This window comes from Coturnix japonica, chromosome 6 (assembly GCF_054131305.1).
Source record: "Coturnix japonica strain WE chromosome 6, WE-NBRP24, whole genome shotgun sequence".
In the NCBI taxonomy this organism is placed as follows: Eukaryota; Metazoa; Chordata; class Aves; order Galliformes; family Phasianidae; genus Coturnix; species Coturnix japonica.
In genome coordinates, this window is record NC_140668.1 from 6703931 (window position 1) to 6724374 (window position 20444).

The 20444-nt window shown below is 45.0% G+C and overlaps 1 long non-coding RNA gene and 1 pseudogene across 3 annotated transcripts; both read right to left on the reverse strand.

The window, feature by feature from the left end:
• Nucleotides 1–272: 272 nt before the first annotated feature.
• Nucleotides 273–3742, reverse strand: LOC146760322 (uncharacterized). 2 transcript variants are annotated; one of them, XR_014947659.1, is made up of 4 exons: nucleotides 3662–3742; nucleotides 1955–2101; nucleotides 940–1049; nucleotides 273–634 (listed from the first exon to the last, which is right to left on the reverse strand). It is a non-coding gene; the product is annotated as an uncharacterized LOC146760322 (long non-coding RNA). The 2 variants fall into 2 exon arrangements; XR_014947658.1 differs by lacking the exon at nucleotides 3662–3742 and having other exon boundaries at nucleotides 1955–3336.
• A 6412-nt stretch (nucleotides 3743–10154) lies between these two features.
• LOC146760323 (hydroxysteroid dehydrogenase-like protein 2) lies at nucleotides 10155–19622 on the reverse strand (annotated as a pseudogene). Its single transcript, XR_014947652.1, has 11 exons — nucleotides 19595–19622; nucleotides 17633–17848; nucleotides 17117–17215; nucleotides 16869–16983; nucleotides 16242–16345; nucleotides 15333–15431; nucleotides 13467–13661; nucleotides 12910–12941; nucleotides 11823–12015; nucleotides 11137–11265; nucleotides 10155–10760 (listed from the first exon to the last, which is right to left on the reverse strand). The product of XR_014947652.1 is annotated as a hydroxysteroid dehydrogenase-like protein 2 (transcript).
• Nucleotides 19623–20444: the final 822 nt, after the last annotated feature.

Below are 20444 nucleotides of genomic sequence, written 5' to 3' on the forward strand. Positions count from 1 at the left end.
AACAAGAAAATGCAGCCCTGAAAGGGAGAAGGAGCCCTGAATGGGAGAAGCAGAACTGATAAAGAAAAGCAGCCCTGAAAGGGAAAAGCAGCCGCGAAAGGGAAAAGGAGACCTGAAAGGGAAAGGAACAGCATAAAGCAACACTGATAGGGAAAAGAAGTACAAAAAGGGCAAAGCACTGAAAGAGAAAAGGAGCCCTGAAAGGGAAAGCATCAAAGCAAGGGAAAAGAAGCGCGGAAAGGTAAAAGGAACAAGCACAGGGAGCAGGCAGGTAGGCACAGCAAAGCAGCAAGCAAAGACCAATCTCTCAGAGGGGGCCTGCTAACAGGAAGCCCAGCTATTGCCCTCCCAAAGAAACTCCACCATTTTGACAGCCAAAACAGAAACTACGGTTTCGGTTCTCATGACTCTTCCCTGCGCTCCCAAATAAATGGTTTCGTGACATCCTCTACCACACTGCAACTGCTCAGAATAATCAAAATTATATCATTCATGACATAAGAAACTCACTTTTGCCTGGTGGCAACGACAGTTCATTCCCATCCTGTCCCTCCATGTAATGAACATTGCATTTGGCCTTCTAACAGCCTCCTGGATGAATCCACCAAGAGCAAGGAAGCACCCTGCCCTTACTCTGAAGAGAGAAAGAAAGCAAGGTTCATGGAAACAGGCACACAAGGCTCGCAACAAGACACGGTGCTCCAGATCATGACAGAGATAGGACTACCACAGTGCCCGAACATGATTTACCACTAAAGGAAACATCTGGGGGCACTTCACAACTTCAGCACAAGCTGTAATGGCTCAGCATATTTAGCTTTCTTATCGTTCAGCTGGAGAACGAGATACTCCGAAGTATCAGTCAGCAAGCACTCGGATGATCCTGCCCTCTGGTTTTTATGATGACAGACATCATTACTGCCACCTCTGACACCTTACCAGGAGATGCTTCCATTTATTAGCCTGGTCTTGATTCCTTCCATCAGCAGCTGCTCCTAAACTGACCTCCATTCATACAGTGATACCACTGACTTCTAGCACGAGCTGACCTGCAAGACAGAGAAGAGAAAGCAGGATGGCAACAAACACTGACATAGCACAATCTAATATTCTTGAACAGCCGCAAATGAGACAAAACAGGAGATAAGTGCATCTGCAGCAACACCCCAGTTCATAAAGAAATGCAACTCCAGCCTGGCCTCAGCAGCCCTTATATATTTCTTACACATTTGATTAAGCCAACTGCAATTTGAACCAGGAGAATTCACAGTCTCTTGCAAATGTCACCGTAAAGCAGAATAGGACACAGCAAAAGAAAAAAAAAAAAAAAAAAGAAAAAATAAAAAAAAAAAGAAATATAAAGAAAAAAGCAAGCCAAAAACCAGGGAATCAAAGTTTAAAAAACCACAGAAAACAAATAGAAAAAAAACACATACTATCTGTAACAGCAGAAAGACTAGCACAGTGTGAATATACTACAAAGGTAAGGAAAGAATGGCTCCATCCCTTCCAGTCACTCAGCTGCATTGCCCTCACCTGCACTAACCAGGGCTGACCAGGTCCCTTCCCTAGGTGATAATCAGTGGCTCAGACTGTGATTCAACAGTTCTCATACAGCGTATATAAAGAAAAATAACAAAGCATAGATGAAAAACACAACAACAAATAAACCATGAAGGATTTTAGGAAATAACACAGAATTAAAAAATAATAATAATAATAATAAAAGCAAAGAAAAAATAATAAACCAAACAAAAGAAAAAAACTAAGACAAGGAAAAACAGAAAAAAACTTATAAAAAAAACAAAAAACAAAATACAAAAAACAAAAAACAAAAAAAAAAAACACGACATAGAAAACACCAAATAGGAAAGAAAACCATAGAGCTGCAAAGGAAAAAAAATAACACAGCAAAGCAAAGCACAGATGATAAAAAACAACAAGGAAAACACACCTCCCTGACATGACATCTTGCCTCCTGAGCAGGTCACAGTGTCCCTCACTCAGATGTAGAGCAGGGAGGAAGCTGAGACCCCATGTGTTCCTTGCTGCACACTCCCATCTAAAAGGTCCATATGCTCCTTGGGAAGCACAATGCCACCTGGGGAAAAGAGAAAGCAGGAACAGGACATGCAGGCGGCTATCACCCAGCAGAAGGCCAGATCCTTCCGTCTGTTATCCGCTCCTCTTTTTAGTCCTAATAGGGCCCCGAGGATACAGAAATAGCAGTGCTTAGCAGAAGGACTCGGAGAAGGACCGGTAGAAACTGTCAGGAGGACAACTGGCATCGTGTGGACACAAACAGGCTGTTGGTGCAAGGAAGGAAACGGCACCTGAGCATTTCACCAGACAGGTTCCCTCCTCTCTGTCTTCCTGCAAAGATACAAGGATAAAAACCTCATTTCCTCTGAGCAACAATTGGAAACAAGACCAGAAAATTATTCATTCAAAGGCACTTCTAGGAGATGTATAACAGAGTCCTTCCCAGTTACACGAGCTTACGCTGTGGCCTTTGGAGAAACAAGCTGCCTTTGTGGTCCTGAGGGTTCCTTTTTGTCATCTGTTGAGCACAGCAAGAGAGCTTTTCTTGTACAAATCTATGCCCTGTGTACCTTTCTCCATCCCAAAACCTAGAGTTGCGGTGCAGACACTGGATGCTGACCAGAGCAGTAAAAGAACAGAAGAGGGGAAAAGCAGATACAGGTAAGACACCTAAAGGAAAGGAAAAGAGCAGAAGAGAAGGAAGGATACGGTTAAGAACAAAGGACAGAAGATGGAAAGTGCTATAGAGGATTGGACTGGACATGAGCAGATCAGAGCTACACCAAGGTGTGGCTTCTCCCTGTGTCCCTGTCCACCACTGGCAACATCCCCCAATGACAGGGATGATGCTGCCCCAGCAGCTGATGGGGTTGTGGTCTGGGGTTACGTTCTATGCAGAGCCTCCACAACCTGCTACAGACCTCCAGTTCCCTGACACTTCTTTTTTTTCCAGGTGTCTGCACACAAGGAACAGGTGTTCCCCATGCCCTGCATACTGGTAATTAGTGTGGGCAATTACTGTGTGGGAATTGGGGGAGGGAAATTCAGGGGTGGGATAGTGAGGAGGAATTGGAGGGGGCTGGGAAATTGTTTGGGTGGGATTGTATAGATCAGATATGACTGCTAGGATGGGGAATATTTGGTTGGAAATACTGTCATTTCTATTACTCATTGCTTTGTGTGATAAGTTATTAAATGCTTTATGTTCCCTCTGCTACATCTCTGCTTGCAGTCATTTGTGCAGTGACAAAGGTCCTCAGCTCTACATGCCCACCTCCAAGGTAGGAAAGAGCACCACAGATGGCAGTGATCCACAGCTGCCACCAGCAGCCCCAGCTCGTCCCTCCACACCTGAGGTGTGAGTGGCTGTGAGAGGAATGAATGTCTCTGTGGAAGTGCAGCTCATTCCTCCCCTCTGATGGGGGCAGAAGGCATCTGCATTTCCCTCATGGCTCTTATTTCCTGTGTTACTGTGGGAAATGAGCTGAGCCACTGTGCCTCCCTACTATGGCAAGCTCTGCAGCTCTGCCACTGTCTTTATACTCAGCTGTTCCTGTGTGTAATGCTCCACACTTGGACCCTGCAGAGCCCAAAGGCCTCCTTGGTTGCTGTTACTCACCTGGACATTGAGGGTGCTGTGTCTCCAGTCTGTACCTGCTTCCAGGTGGCACTTGCAAGACACTGCGAGTCCACCTGGTTGGAACTGCAGTCAACAAACACAAATGTGAAAGAAATAAGAAAGGATTCTTTCATTTCACAGGCTTTCATCTCCATTGAAAGATGTTCTGCTGTGCAGCACAGCTGGGAGCATTTCATATGTGCAAAAAAGGGGGATGGGCCCTGGCTGTGCGGGCCCCCTTCCGGCCCAGGCCCCAAAGCAGCCCCGACTGTGCTGGGTTCCCCTCTCACCTGGGCCCTGCAGTGGCCTCAGCTGTGCCTGGTCCCCCTCTGCTCTGGGCCCTGAGCTGGCCCCAGCTGTGCCTGGTCCTCCTCCATCCTGGGCCCCAAGGCCCCGCCTCTGCCTGCTCCCCCTCTGCTCTGGGCCCTGAGCTGGCCCTAACTGTGCCAGGCCCCCCTCTGGCACAGGCCCTGCCTCAAGCCCCGCCCCCTGTGGGCAGCAGTGCTAGTGCCTGTTGGTTTTGCTCTCTTCCCTCTTCTTTCCCTGTTCTCTTCACAAATGCTTTCAGATCCCCCAGGATGACGTGCACTGACACTGCTGCCTTCTTCCTGCACAAACTTTCTGGGCAGCTCAGCTTTTTCTACAGAGCAGCGTGCCTTTGGAAGTGCTTGGAGGATGTAAACTAACAGCAAGAGAACACTGAGCTCTTCTGGGTCTTTCTAGACATGGCAAAGAGACAGGAGAGTGTGCTCAGCCTCGAGTGGTTGCTTGTATGCAGAAATCACAGTTGTCAACATCTGTGCTGTTTTGCTGTAGGCAGTAGTGTGTGACAAGAAGCCTACAATTATCAATTTAGTGAACGTAATTAATTGTAACAGTTCCCCTTTCTTCTTCCCTTGACACTTGGGTTATGGAGTTCTCCTATGCTATGTGCCGGTGTAAATCTCTGAGCCACAGCACTGTTGCGTTTAGCAAAGCTCATGGCAACAGGCTTTGGCCAACCTCAGAGCTACGTAGATGATGATAAGATATCCAGTGATAGGAGGGAAAATGAACAAGCTCCAAGGTAAGTGTTGTTTTTTCCTTCTAGTCAGCACACCATCGCTAAATCTTCCATGCTGTGACTTTTATCTTGATAGTGATGATCCCTTAACCTCACACCTTTAGCACAGCACTTTCTGTGGAGATTCCCACCAGTGACAAAGTATTAGTGCCGCTTTTCTGCCTGTTTCTTTTTTGTCTGTATTTTCCAGAATGTGGGTATTTCTTTCATTGCCCACAAACACTGCCCTATGCAGGAGGAGGCAGGGACAAGAGTCAGGAGCAAGGGCAGAATAGTTTCTCTGTTAGTGAATGGAATGCCATTGTTTTCTGCATATGGACTTGCCATAGTGCTTCTTACAAGGCCTAACAGTGGGATGAAATGTGCCCTGAAGCAGGTGTGCTTGCAGGAAGGCAAAAGAGAATTGCAAATAATGCTAAGGGGGGCCAGTAAGATGATCAGAGGGCTGGAGCACCTTTCCTGTGAGGACAGGTTGAGGGAACTGGGCTTGTTGTGCTTGGAGATGAGAAGGTTCCAGGGAAACCTCACTGTGGCCTTCTAGTATTTGAAAGGAGTGTATAAACAGGCAGGGGAATGCCTGTTTACGAGGGTGGATAGTGATAGAACAAGGGGGAATGTTTTTAAAGTGATACGGGGACGTTTAGGTTGGATATTAGGTTGATGTTTTTCACACAGAGGGTGGTAACGCACTGGAACAGGTTGCCCAGGGAGGTTGTGGATGCTCCATCCCTGGAGGCATTCCAGGCCAGGCTGGATGTGGCTCTGGGCAGCCTGGTCTGCTGGTTGGAGACCCTGCACACTGTGGTCCTTTTCAACCCAGGCTATTCTATGAGTCTATGGCTGTACAATTGTATCAGACCTCAGGGAAGTCACGTGGAAGAGACAAGTCTTTGAAATTAAGCTTGATTTGCTTTGCCCCTCATACACCTGATCACTGCATCCCTTACTTGGCAAATGGTCTTTCTGTGGGGTGTAGATGAGGAAAGGGGAGGAGGAAAATAAAGCAGCTGCTTTGTCTTAGAGCTCTTGTTTCGTTGGGTCTGGCCATATTTTCTGAAACTAAAAGACGATGTGTGAAAGAAGGACAGGGAAAGGCACAAGGAGGTTTTGGTTTTGGTGCTGACTCCAGCTCACTGCTTGCTGCTGGGAAAGGCACACTTAGCTCCAAGGAAGGATGCATGCGTGGAAATCCAGTGGCCAGGGGCAAGGGGTACCCAGCAATAGAGGGCAACGAGAGCTGGGGTGATTTGCTTTTAAACTGCAGCCAGTGAAGTCCTGTCCCATTGGATCTGACATATGTCTCCCCATTCCCTTCCAGTTTGTGCAGAGATGGCATGAGACAGAGGGCATTGCTTTCTGCCAGACTGCAGGAGCAGAAGCATTTCAGGTACCTAAATGGTTTGGTTTCCTCACAGAATCACACAGAATCACAGAATTACCCGGGTTGGAAGGGACCTCAAGGATCATGTAGTTCCAACCCCCCTGCCTAGCAGGGCCACCAAACATACGCCTTTACTAGATCAGGTTGCCCAGGGCCCTGTCCAACCTGGTCTTGAACACCTCCAAGGACGGGGCATCCACAACCTCCCTGGGCAGCCTGTTCCAGGACCTAACCACTCTTCTAGTAAAGAACTTTCCCCTAACATCCAACCTAAATCTTCCCTCCTTCAACTTAAAACCATTTCCCCTAGTCCTGCTATTATCAGCCCTTTCGAAGAGTTTACTCCCTTCCTGGGAGTAAGTTCCCTTCAGGTACTGAAAGGCTGCAATGAGGTCGCCCCGCAACCTTCTCTTCTCCAGGCTGAACAAACCCAACTCCCTCAGCCTGTCCTCATAGGGGAGGTGCTCCAGCCCCCTGATCATCTTCGTGGCCCTCCTCTGGACCCTTTCCAAAATCTCCATGTCTTTTTTGTACTGAGGGCTCCACACCTGGACACAATACTCCAGATGGGGCCTCACAAGAGCAGAGTAGAGAGGGACGATCACCTCCCTATCCCTGCTGACCACCCCTCTCCTGATGGAGCTCAGGATCCCTTTTGCTTTCTGAGCTGCAAGAGCGCACTGCTGGCTCATGTTAAGTTTCTCATCCATCAGGACCCCCAGGTCCTTCTCTGCCGAGCTGCTCTCAAGGACCACTCCTCCCAGCCTGTACAGGTGCCTGGGGTTCTTCCAACCTAAGTGCAAAACCTTGCACTTTGCCGTGTTGAACCTCATTAGGTTCACTCAGGCCCACCTTTCAAGCCTGTCAAGGTCCCTCTGAATGGCATTCCTTCAACTGCACCACTCAGCTTAGTGTCATCATGCACACACACCCATGTGGACAAATTCTGTATAATCATCTCCTCACTCTGGTGATAAAATCTCCCCGAAGAAGGATCCTGCAGCTCCACCATGGAACCTTCTAACTGAGGAAGAGGACCTTTAGTGAAGAAAAGAGCACTTGGGCAGTATGAGTCTCCAAGCACATGTGCTTCGTGTCTCCAGGCGACTGCTGAGACCCAAAGGTGCTGTAAATCCATATAACTACCTTCACTTTTGCAGTATGACTGAATTAGACACAGAAATATGGATAAAAGAGGCATTAAAATCAGAGCAGTTGGCTTTCAAGGCACACAGCTTTCAAAATGGCTCGGAGAGCAGAGCAAACTCTTTGCAAGTAACTATTACCACACAGTTCCATTTGGCTAAGTCAAAACATGTGCATTCTATTCGAGTATGATGATCTTTACATGCAGTTTATAACTGTAAAAAGGTATGTTTCAACTTGGGGAGAGGGGAGCTGTGGTGAGAGCCATGGTTTGGAATCCTTCAGGGCCAGCATGCTTATCTGTGAGTCTGAGGGAGACGCCTCCAGGCCAAAGCAGGTGCTACAGAGAGAAAGGTTTGACACAAATGGTTTTATTTGACTGCTAGAGACAAATGAGTAGGAAGAAGCTATGATTTCTTTGCTGACTGCTGGTAAATCAGAACTGCAGACTGTAGGAGAGCTTAAAGGAGCAGTAGTAGGAGTGTGAATGAATGCTCTCTGTTCTGCACTAGGATGGATGTGTGACCAGCATGACATACCAATCTTCCACTTCCAAATCATGCTTTCCTGGAGGGCCTTCAAAACACTCTCACTGAGCCAAAAAAAGACACTTTCTGGGCAGGGAAGGTCCCCAGAATGCCCATAGCCCCACCTGAGCACCTGACACTGGCACTCTGTGCCTGCCTCACTGAGCCTCTTTGTATTTTCACCTCTGCCCAGCATCATGTAGAAGGGCTGCCAAGGGCTGTGTGCCTGCGTGCTCCCCTTGTGACAGCATTGTGTTGTAGGTGCCAACAAAGGGAAAGCACGGACAGTGCAAAGTAGCTGATAATTGCATTAAATGGGACTGTTTTGGCAGCACTTTGATTGTGTGCTGAACATACCTACACGGATCTTCATTAATTTAGGGGCTGAAGAGAGGCTGCAGCTCATTGCACAACATTCAGAGGTTCCCTCCCACATGCAAACGCATCTTTTGAAAAGCCAAGCCTTGATCTCGTTTGAGGTACCTTAGAAAATTTAACTGCAGTGGATCTGCTGAAGCTGAATTATTTGTGGAGAGAACATATTACATGTCTTCCCTTAGATCTAGTCACTACTTATCTCACATGTGCTGTTGTATTAGACAGAAAAAGCACAAAATGGTGTACTTCCTCTTGTTCCAAAGGAAGTGACAGTCGTTATTCTTTCCAGCAAATCTAATTGCATCAATTGTTTCTCACACAATACTCACAATTAAGGTTTCCAAAAGAACAGCTAAACTATAAAGCAGAGGGGAGCTGTTATTCACAGGTGTTGGATTAGATCTAATTTATGAGTGTAGCAGAAGCTACTTAGATGCGGGTGCTTAAAGCACATTCCTTCCCCCTATATTCTGAAAGAATACTTAGACCACTGAAGGATATTTCAATACCCTGAGCTTTTCCTGGAAATGCTTGAATATGGCGTAGGCAAACGAGAGATAAAGGAGAATCTTATAGCACAGGCAGATGACTAATGATGGTGCAAGCCATAAAAAAACACAGGACTACTAACAAGGGAATGGAGATCAGCTGAGTAACCAAAAGAACCGGGTTTCAAATATTCATTTTTACACAAATGCAATTGTGATAGAGTAGGTGCATTATTCCGAGGGAAGGCAGAAAGTGAGATAGAGTAAAAGCTCTGCACTGTGCTGGTCACAGCACATTCAGCATTTTGCAAGCAGCTCCCAGCTGCATAGAATTGAGCAACACACCCATGAGCAGCCCACAGCACTGGAGGTGCTGCTGCCCTGCTGTCACCTACAGGTTGTGCTTAAAAGTACTACTATATGTGAATACTTATGCTGCAGCTCTCTCCAGCTCCTCCAGATCTGAGCAAGACTGGATCAAAGAAGGGTAAGGTGCCCTGTTTTTTGAGGCAGCAAGGTTTTTTATTCATAGGGGAAAAGAGGTGTAGTCCAACATGAACATGTGCCTCTAAAATCTTTGTCAGTCTTCAAGGGAGGGAGCTGGAATTTCATCTGATTAATTTTTCCCCACTCTCAGTTCTCAGGAGGGTCACCGGCTGAGGAACTGGCAAAACTCTTTTCCCATTTTGTTTTCAACCTTTACCTTTTGTCAGCTCACTCTGCATCTTCTAGATCCCAGCCACCCCCAGTTTCCAAACACACCACCTTCTCACCCATCCTCTGCTCATACATGAGGTACCGCCAGCTGATGTTTATTCAGCTCAGAGAACAGCAGCGTATCTAACGGTCTTTAGTTATTAAGACCATAAATCTTACCATGTGCTCACACCAAGACAATCTGGTACCATCACCCTTTCAGGTCATGCAGCAAAGCACTTGTTTGACTGCTTTTGAAAGATTCTTTTTCTTGCACTATCCCCTCAATACTCTTCATGTTATCTAGATGAGAACAAGCCACATCTGCTTACATCTCCTTCCAGATGTAACAGCCCTGGCAATCCTAAGGCATACTTCCTGATTGCACTGCTGCAACCAGCATTACACATACAGTATTGCATAATGTAGCCAAGTGTGGGAACAACCACACAGCCACAGGCAAGCTGTCACCTCAAAAGGAAAGTTCCTTCATGTTTTTCATGGCGCTGGGACTGCAGAGTGCATAAGTGAATTCAACATTCTCTGTATTATTACCAGAATTCAACAGGGATGGAACCTTTACAGCACAAATAATTTTGTTTGAGCACAGGCTTTGAAGACTATAAACTATTTGACCATTGAACGAGTTAGAAAATAAATTCTAAGTCTTGAAATATTCTCTACATACTTAGGAGTAAAATGCCCTACATTTTGAGCAGTTCTGTTGGCAACACTGTGAGGTTGCTACCTCTGGCTTTGCACGTGCTCTTGAACCAGGAGGAGGATCTGTGCTCTTGTCCACTTAGAGAGCATTTGTGCTTTTTCTCATGAGTTTCCATTCTTTCCATGCTAAAGAGGGAAGGTGATGTGCCTGTAAACATGTTGTAGTTTAAACCTTCTGGTGCTGCACGCAGGTGCTGTGGGAGGGATTACCTTGTTTGTGGCAGTCTGGGCTGGGGGTGTGTTTGTGTGAAGATCTGCAAGGTGATATTTGCTCCTCCCAGACTTCTTATGGGACATGCACGCATGCAAGCAAATATGTAAAAGAAAACCCACTTCAGGTGTGTTGCATTGCTCCAAAGGAGTGTAAGAAAGGAAAACACCAGTTACATAATAGAAGTATTCTCAAGAAGGAATTGTTTAATCACAAACACCTTTCAGTCTTAATAAAACTAAATTAGATCTTCTCTAACAGATCAGCATTTTATCCACAGTTGTTATACACACAAAAAAAGAGAAAAAAGTAGATTATCGTTTGAAAATGTAGCACTGCTATTATAAAAGAAAGGCTGGATGTTCTGCTGGTACAGCTTCTCCCTCACAGTTTAGCATTAAACTGTGTCAGCATCTTCTCTAGCTTCAATGCTACCTTTAATCCTTAATTTTCCTGACATGAAGGCCATGGTTGGCTTTAGTTTACCTAAAAAGAAGACACAGAATCATCAGGAAAAGGAAAGGAACTGGAGATTGCGATATCATATAGTAGTTACTTTGCTACCAAGTTCTACTGTAAAAGCATCAGAAAAGAGGTTCAACAGATTGACTGGATGCTTTCTGAAGCTACACTCTGAAAAGTTCAATAGCTACTGAACAAAGCAGTAGATATTTTTATTATAAAATCATGGACTCACAGAGTGACTTACGTTGGAAGGGAATTTAAAGGCCATGCACTTCCAGCTACAGCTCATCCAATTCCAAGACCACAAAGAGAGGTGAGCCTGTCAGCTCATCCATCAGCAAGATGTTTCCTGCCACCAGTAGCTGCCTCAGTTCTGCCAAACCCGTTTGTTACTCACCAGTGAACATCTTCACAAAGTCGCCACTCGACATGCTCATCACAACATCAGCTGCTGCAGGAGGCTTCCCAAACCCAGCACTCCCACTGCTGGTTTTCAGGTCAAGGTACCAAGTGCCTCCTTCATCACCTGAGTGGAACAGGGAGAACCTGTGGCAGCACCACAAGGACTGATGTGCCCTGCCCTTTGCTACCCCCGCCTGCTTTTCTCTCCCATCTTCGTGCTAGACGTGCTGGAGGTGCTGTGCCAGAAGCTGCCCCGCGCTCTCTGTGCAGACAAGGTCAGCCCCAGCAGATGCCCCACAATGCCACAGTGTCAGGGGACAAGGCAGTGGCTGCTGGTGGAGCTGGAGGCAGCAGGGGTTTGGAACAGAACTACCATGCTGACCCTGTGCAGCACGGCCAGCAGGGTGACACAGCAGAAATGAAACACCAGGAAAACACACCACAGTCCCCAAAAGAGCAGCACATGCTGCTGATGCAGAAAGCATCTCCCTGTGACAACAGCAGCAGGGTAAATCCCACATGTGCTGAAGTTGGCTCTGAAAGGCAGCATCTTACAGAGCACACCCAAAGATGTCCCTGTTCCTAGACCAGTTATAAAAGACAAGTATTTACATGTGAAAATACAGACTGACTCTTGCTAGAAAAGTGAGCATTTGAGAATTTTACAAGTGATGGTCTTACCTGACAATTCAAACTGAAAGACGCCCTGCGTGGATTTCACTGTTTCTTTATTGAGTTCTCCCTGAATAACTCTGAATGTTTCTGCAACAGGCCCCGCTGAAGCTGATTCTTTATTAAGCTTGGCTCCACCTGATACCCGTGAAGCACCTAAAAGAAATAGATGGATTCTCTGTAAAATGCTGGAACACTCTATCTCACTTATCTTTCTAAGAATATATATGTTTTCAGCAGTTCTTCTGCAAAAGCTTCTAAGGTGTGAATCAATTCACTACTTTAATCAGCAACTTTGTACACTGCAGTGAATGTGCTCATTTAACATTAAGAAAGAGCATTTGCAATTTATAAGGCATGTAATGCTTAGCAGCCCCTAAAAGCCATGCAGAAGGTCAGTGTATCAGGAAATAATTATTCTACTCAGTGAATTGCTACTGTGTTGGAGATCTGGGCAGTTGGCAGTATCAGTTCCTGGCAGAAAAGTCTAAGTGCGCACTCACAAATAGTATTTTCAAGGGAACTGGGCTCTTTTCAAACTTAGCCTCTTTCTTTCCTATATTTGTTTTGGCACTCCTATAAAACATATCCAGTATTCCTATTTGCCCTCCAATAGAAACATCACTATTCTGAAAAAGTGAACCTGATGCTTTTGTAAAAAAACAACTTCTCTATTTCATCTTGTAGACATTCACATCATGTACGACTGTGAGAACTTCATGTAGGAATAGAAGCTTCTCAAGTTCTCACACTGCAAGAAAGATGTAACACTCCTGCAAAATATGCTGATTGCTTGTGATTTTTTTACAGCAATATTTACTCATAATCTTCATGCCACTTAACTCTGGTGGTAAAAAGCAAAAAGGTTGTTCAAAACAAGGTGCTGATTATGAACTGTGAAAGTTGCAGACACTAAAGTCACTTCCATAAATCAAACAGCCCAAATACAATAGATTTTGCCACATAGCTTGAATGTAGTCCAAAAGTAACTTGAAATAGAGGAGGCATTCATTATCATCACAAATAATCGACATGTACATGCAGAGGTTGCCCTTCCACGGCCTTCTGATTATGTGGCTGTCATGTCAGTTTCAGCATCCAAGAAGAAGTCAGGCATCAGGGGGTGACCTAAAGGGGAGTTGAACAATAACAGTAAGCCCAAGTAAGGGTGAACAGCACAAACAGGAATCCATTCTGAAGGCAACAGCACCTCAATTTACCAGTAAATGAACTACAGGTTGAAAGAAGACGAGGTGACATGTTTAGGTTCTGGTACATTTAAAATCAGACCCAGAAGCCTCTTACAAATTCAGTCAGAAACATCTGAAGATGAAGAAACACTATCTCACTATTTGGTAAATAGTAATACATGCGCTTGTGGTGCAGGTCTATTTTCTTTTTGCTAATGGGTTTAAAATATAGATATATATAGATATATATAGATATATATATATATATATATATATATATATATATATATATTTATATAGGCATTGATTATTAGAGCCTCAGTGGACTATTATGTGCTTTCCCAGAATCCACATTCTCAAACGTGAGGCAAAGCATCTTTTGACTGAGTCAAAGGAATATATCCATATTCCCCATATGGCCTTCCTTCCTTCGCAAGCTTCTCATTTTAAAGATCTCTTTTACCTGGTGCAATTGCATAGACATCAAAATCCTTAACGCCTTCTTCTCTCAGTAAAACTTCATCAATAATGAAGTTTCCAGTGAAAGTTTTCGGCTTTGTTAAAATGCAATATGCAGCATCTGCAATTATGTCAGTTTTTCTGCACTGCTTCTCTATTCCGGATCCTCCCAGCATATCCATAGCAGCTGTATGTATGGCTGGAAAATTCAGAGGACAGGAAATTACAAGTTTAACACTAATGACATCACATACTCATCTCTTTGGCAAATGCATAAACTTTATTCTCCTCTCACATGAAAGTAATCATGAGAAGACTAAACTGTGAAATACCATCAACCAGCGAAGAATGGTCAACCAGCAAACAATCCTCAAAGTGTAAAGATTCCCTTACTTGAAAAGTATTAAAGGAACCAAAAGAGGAATAAAGGGAAGAACTTGTAATATTCATATTATTCAATGCTTCTATCAATACTTTCCACACAAAGACTTCCTCTGGCTTTATTCAGGACATGAAAAACTAACAGGACAACTATCTTTCTCAAAGTGAATGTGCATCAGCAATTAACATTTTCTGCAGCCATTACCATACTGAAAATCTCAATTTTAGACCCACAATAACTTGTGAGATAACAAAGTGACTCTAAGTTAAAGATGAGAAACCCAATAGCACAAACTCAAACTTTTCCTGGCTTATGCTCCTCTACTTTCACATTACAGCCAATTATTATTGTTCTAAATATAGCAAAACTATGGGCAAAGACTGATATGAAAAACCATCTACTGTCCTGCAATCTGCACATCCTTCCATCTATTTCATACAAAGTGCTGCTGGTTTTCCATTAATTCATACATACAGCATCTTCCACTTTGACCCTGCAGTACCTCTACTACTCATTCACACTCTTACATCCTTTTGGCAGGCTACCTCTTTCACTTTTAGTAAAATCGAGAGCTCGTAACATCTCACTATCAGCATATTTTCTTGTTTCAAGGAGCTGGATGAACCAATAGAACCATACTAGCACAGTGTCAATCTCCAGCATTGAAGCTGATCACATATATATGATGTTCTTTAAATTAAAAACTTTGTAATTGTAATGTAGATACTACAGAAGTCACCTCTCTCACTCTCTAAAGTAGTTAACTTTTGTTTTGGCAGATAAACCTTTCAAAACAACATTTTTCTTCCTAGACTGAACATTACAAACTTTTATACTTCAGAACATGAACAGTTTTCATCAAGGAAACACTGATACATACAAATTTTGAAAACTCACTTACTGCTTCTAATGCTTTCAAGACACTGGTCTCTTTGTTCAGCAGCTACCAAACCTTCAACAGCAGCCCTGGTCCTCACTGACCCATGGACAATAAACTGGAGCTAGTATAAGATGGGCACACCAAGTTATTTTTCTGCTATGCGGCCCTTCAGTGTGCTGTGACTTGCAAGAAGGGTTGGATGGTTGTGTGAAAAAGCAATTGATTTCCCACTCAGCCCAAACTTTTTTTTTTTTTACATCTACAGAGGTACATATCTTGTCAGCTTCATCTATTTCCTGGCAATCTAAATAGCTGGGGATTCTAAATATTAACATAAATGTCCAATACTACTCAGGGATGGTGTGCAAACCAAAGTTTGAGTCATGTTGAAAGGAGCAGTGACAAGACAGGAGAAAAAGCAGAATGTGCTCAGGCTGAAGGCAAGTTTAAGTGAAAATAGGAAGGCAACAGTGAGAACTAGGAAAGAAAGCCAATACCCACACAACATCTTTGATCACAAAAAAATACACAGAAGTGCTCGGTGTTCTGAATCAGTCCTAAATAAGACCACCTGTATAGGACAAAACACAACAATTCAAAATAATCACCTGTTTTAGGCCATAAAACATTGACAGCAACTTCTCCTTTAAATTCTTCTTCCATTCCCAAGACACACATGGACATGCCATATTTAGAAATTGTGTAGGCTACAAAAAGCACACAAAAATCCCATATTTAGTAGGATACATATTTAGTCTACACATAGAATTTTACTTTTGAAGGATGTAAGTCACGGAAAAATCAACTTTCTGGGGTCAAAGCATCATCTTCCTAGAGTACAGAAACTCTCCCAGCTCCTACCACCCCCTTCAGATACAAACTGACCCTTTTACATGAGTATTGAATTGGGGAGGGAAAAAAAAAAGGAAAAAAGCACGTTGTAAATCCTTTTTGTATACTCTGAGAAGAGGATGTTGCAGAGAAGGAACATGGACTTGCAAGAGGAGTTTAACCATGTTCCAAGTGTTGAAGTTTAAAAGATAATCCACAGGTTTAAGATGAGCAACATATGTTCTAGCCCAAAGACGCAATTGGGGCCTCCTTCACTCCTCAAAGATAATTTCTATTTAAAAAGACAGCAATGAGCTTTATCGCTATCAAATCAAATGTGGAAGCATAGAGAAAAAAAGATTTTGCCTTCCTATCTCTATTGGGAATAGAAAACATGGTGTAGTATTAAGAAATCCTATGAAAAACTCTTATCTCTTACCTGCAGAACCTTCTTGGAAATATAAAGGCCACGCTAGGGGCATGAGATTTGTACTGTGTTTTATCAGAAAACAATTTTCTTTCACCTTTTCTTTCAGTGCAAAACACTCTGAGGAACCATTCCTGTCAGTCTCTTGTGAGCACTAAAAACACAATATCTGGAATTCTTGGCTGGCGCTCCTGCACACGTCATTAGTTACTCACACATTTCTCAACACATAACAGCAAAGGCAATGGATGCTACTTACCACAGTGATTTTTGAACCACGTGGGTTTCATATTCAGAGGTGGGCTGAGGTTCAGGATATGGGGGTTCTTACTTTTCCGTAAGTGGGGAAGGCACGCTTTAGACCTGGAAGAGAGGAATCAAGCAAGACAGTCATCTCTTATTTTACAGAACATTTACCACTACAGCAGAGCAGTAGTTTCACTTTCACAAAGGTCCAATGGTGAGCTGAAACCCTTCCCTTGTAATCAAGTATTTAACTGATGAAAAGAACAGAAAAAAAACCTGTCCTATCTCACTTATCTCAGGAATAGCATTCATGTCTAACAGCTGGGCTGCATCCTCCAAGCTGTGCAGCAACTTCTACTAAAGCAGATATTCCAGATGTTCGGAAGCAATAGTCTCCTTGTAATAGTTCTGGAAAGGGAGTAAACCATGATGTGCTAACAAGCCAGATTACCAGTGTAGAGAATCATCTAGTCCCATATTTCTTACCTTCTGCTCACATATTTATCTCATTTTTAAAACCACATTTGAAAAATAATACAGTATATATGCGTTTAGTTATTATTACTCTCTGCACCAAGATCTCAGACAAACTGAGACAGCATTAAACATTTTGTCAAAATGGCTTTGCCTCAGCACTTACGTGAGGTAGGTTCCTCGTACGTTGACATCCATCATAAGATTGACCTTCTTGGTTTCTGTTTCCAAAGTGCTGGTCAAAGAGATGGCGCTTGCATTGTTCACCAAAATATCAATCCCTGGTTTTAAAGTAAGTCACCTCACATTAGCAGTGAAATAAGAAAAAACAGGAGTAAAGCAGGTTAGGCTGTTCTTTCCTCTTCTTCTTCATTGAATAATCTGCTTGGTAGACTCCCCTGCCCCTCAGCATACCTCCAAATGTCTTCACAGCTTTCTCCACGACGCTGATAATTTGCTCTTCTTGCCTCACATTAACGATGCATGGCAATGCCTTTCCTCCAGCTGCTTCAACTGCGTGATTAGAAAAAAGCACACTTAGAATTTGTCTCTCAGACTGCACAAACTGACTACTGAGATTTTCTCATTCAGTGAATGCATTAAAAATTACACCTTTCAAACTCTGACACTTTCACATACTGCATAATGAATAGGGATGCCACAACAAAATCCTAACACTGAGAATGTACATGGCTCACCACACATTTTAATTAACATAACATTTTTACCTTTATGCACATGTGTATTCATTAACATCAAACTTCAATACCTCACAGAATTCCTGGGAGGCAGGAGAAGCACTTGGGCTCATTCTTTTAAAGCTGAATGGGAGCTAGGAGAGTCAGAGCAGTTTCCCACTCATACGCAAGAACTAAGCAATGACACACACACACAGCCCACAGTCTGAAGCCCACCCTGATTACAACTTACTCTCTTCTGCAGCTGTGTAGATAGTCCCAGATAGTTTAGGATGGGGCTCTGCTGTCTTGGCAGCAATCACAATGTTTGCACCATCCCTGGCAGCCTTCAGAGCAATGGCTTTGCCAATTCCCCGACTCGCACCAGTGATGAAGAGCGTGCAGCCTGCTAGTTTCCTGAAGATGTGAAGGAGGTAGAGGGGAAACAAGAGGGGGAACAAAGCAAAATCTGGAACTCAGTGACATCTTGCAGTCTTTGGGGACAAAAACAATCACTGCAGTCTTAGCAAGAGGCAACTGCCTTCAACATTTTACAAGGAAATCAGACCCAAAATACAGAATAAATGGATAAAGCTACAGAAAAGCCTTTCACCACCACTGAAGACTTTTTGTACAATAATCCAAGGCTGCCCACAACAGAACTGCTGCATTCTCCAAAAGCAGAAAAGGAGTGACCTCTAAAAACAACAAAACCAACCAATTCTAACGTTTTGATACTCAGTGCAGCTCTCTGTAATTTAATTCTTTTGGCCCTCTGAACACAGAGGACCAGTAGCTCAACACGCTGTAAAGGCAAAGTCCAGGATCACAATCCCAATGCAGGGTGCCAAAGACAAGAGCCAAAAATCAGATTTTCAAAAATGACCATGATTTTCCTTAAGGCTTTCACAGTAAAACTCAGTTTGCAAGTAACTGCATTTAACCCAATAAATCCCCACAAGTCTGTCCAACCAACCAGCAGGCTGACACAGCTGTGCAAACGACTTGTGACTGAGCCCCTGTGTACAAAGGTGTCACACAGAGTGGAAGCACCAGTGAGATAAAAAGGAACTGGGAAAATTGCATGAGCATATCAGCACAGTGTGAGGAGAACCAAAGTTCACCTGCAGCTGAGACTTGCAAGGGAAGCCAGTGGCAACTTGTTTATCTGCTATAATGTGGGTAGAAAGAGCATGAACAAGGAAATAGCGTTGCTGAGTGGCATGGGTGATTCAGTGAGAGCAGACACTGGTAGTGCCTTGCTTAGGAACATGGTTTACCAGGACATGAGAAACTAGCCATAGATGAGAGGTAATCTTAGAACTTGGAAGGTTGGAAAAGACAATATAGTCCAACCTTCAACCCATCCCCACTATGGCCACTAAACCATGTCCTTCAGTGCCACATCTAAACCCTTCCTGAACATCACCAGGGATGGTGACTTCACCACTTCCCTGGGCAGCATGTTCCAATGCATCATCAATCTCAGTAGGTAAAATCAAGCCTGGTGAACCTGATTGACTTCTGTGATAGAATGAAAGGATTTGAGGCCAAAGTGATAACAGCTGACACCATTCACATTAGCAAAGCTTTCATTACCATCTCTCAAAATACTTTTGTATCCAAGTAAATACATAATAGTCTGGATGGTTGAACAGCCTAAGGGGTAAGAGAAATGTTAACTAGACAGGTTCAGGGAGTTAGAATCATGCAAGTGGGCTCCTTTTGCAGCAGGCACGGCCGCAACCAGGGCAGCCCACAGGCTGCACCGTGGGCGCTTTCTGCACTCGTACAGGATCTCATGACTACTGCTTGCAACACATGGGAACGAATAAGGTCAACGTATGTCCCCGTTCATTAGCAGCGCAGAAATAACGCCGCAGCAGTCACTCAATTCAGATTCCGCAGCACACCCACAGCCGCACTTTGCCCTCCGGACGTGCACACAGCTCGGCCCGTGAGCAAACAGCACCGAGCGGGACTCCGGGTCCGACCCAGCCGCTCCGGGGCCACCGTGCCCGGCCGCGGCCTCCACCCCGCGTCCCATCGCCCTCAAGGGGCTGCGGAGCACGCGTCTGTCCCTCTGCCCGGCCCCGGCCCCGGCCCCGGCCCCAGCTCTGCCCCGGCAGCTCCTGTGGCTCGGAGCTCACGGCCCTGCCGAAGGAAGGAGGAAAGCCCAGGTCGCCTTATCCAGTGTTGGGCAGCATGGCGGCACGGCTATGGGGAGGCTGTCGGCTCGGCATGGGACGCGCTCCCCGCTCACACCGCCCTCCGCGCAGCCACGGCCTGGGGAGCTGGGCAGAGCCAGGGCCGAGCAGGGCGGGATGAGGGGCGGGTGATGGAAGTATCGGGATGAGTTCCCTGTGGGAGTACACCTCGTTCAACCAAGCCAAAGCCTTGCACGTTTTCACTGGCAAAATTAAAATCGCATCTGAGATCTCGCCCTCAAGGAAAGGAGTGAATGACCAAACTGAAGTGACCAAACTGAAACGATTTATTATTGAAACAACCTGTCCTTATAACTATTGGTCTATCCACTACCACCTCGGGCCACTATGCGGGTGCCGACATGACCCCACTGCAGGGCGCTCACTTGTCATCTTCATCACTGTCATCTCCATCGGTGCGCAGCCAGCAGCCTTCCTCTACCCAGACAGAGCTGGTGAAAGGTGGGCGCTGCGGGTCCTCCCAAGGCTCCCACTCCTCTGGCATCACCGTTACTTCATGCTGTATGTTCACTGTGAGCGATAAGGAGTGGAAAAGCAGGCCGGCCTCAGGAGCATGCTGCTCTTGCTCTCTTGGGCGCCAGGGAAGTTCCTGCAGCGCTGGGTTGCGTGGCAAGCTGTCTCCCATGTAAGATGAAGCGGTGAACGACAAGGAAGTAGAAATGTCTCCAGGGCTCCAGCCGCTGTTTGGTGGCAGCAGGGACGGGTCCAGAGGCTGGTTCATTCCCCAAGCTGCTGCAGCACGCATTGGCCGGCTGTGAGAGGCTCGAGCTCGGCGTCGGCTGCGGTTTCTCCTTCGGCGCTTGGGAGGCCGGGGTCCCCTGGCTGCAGCCACCTGGG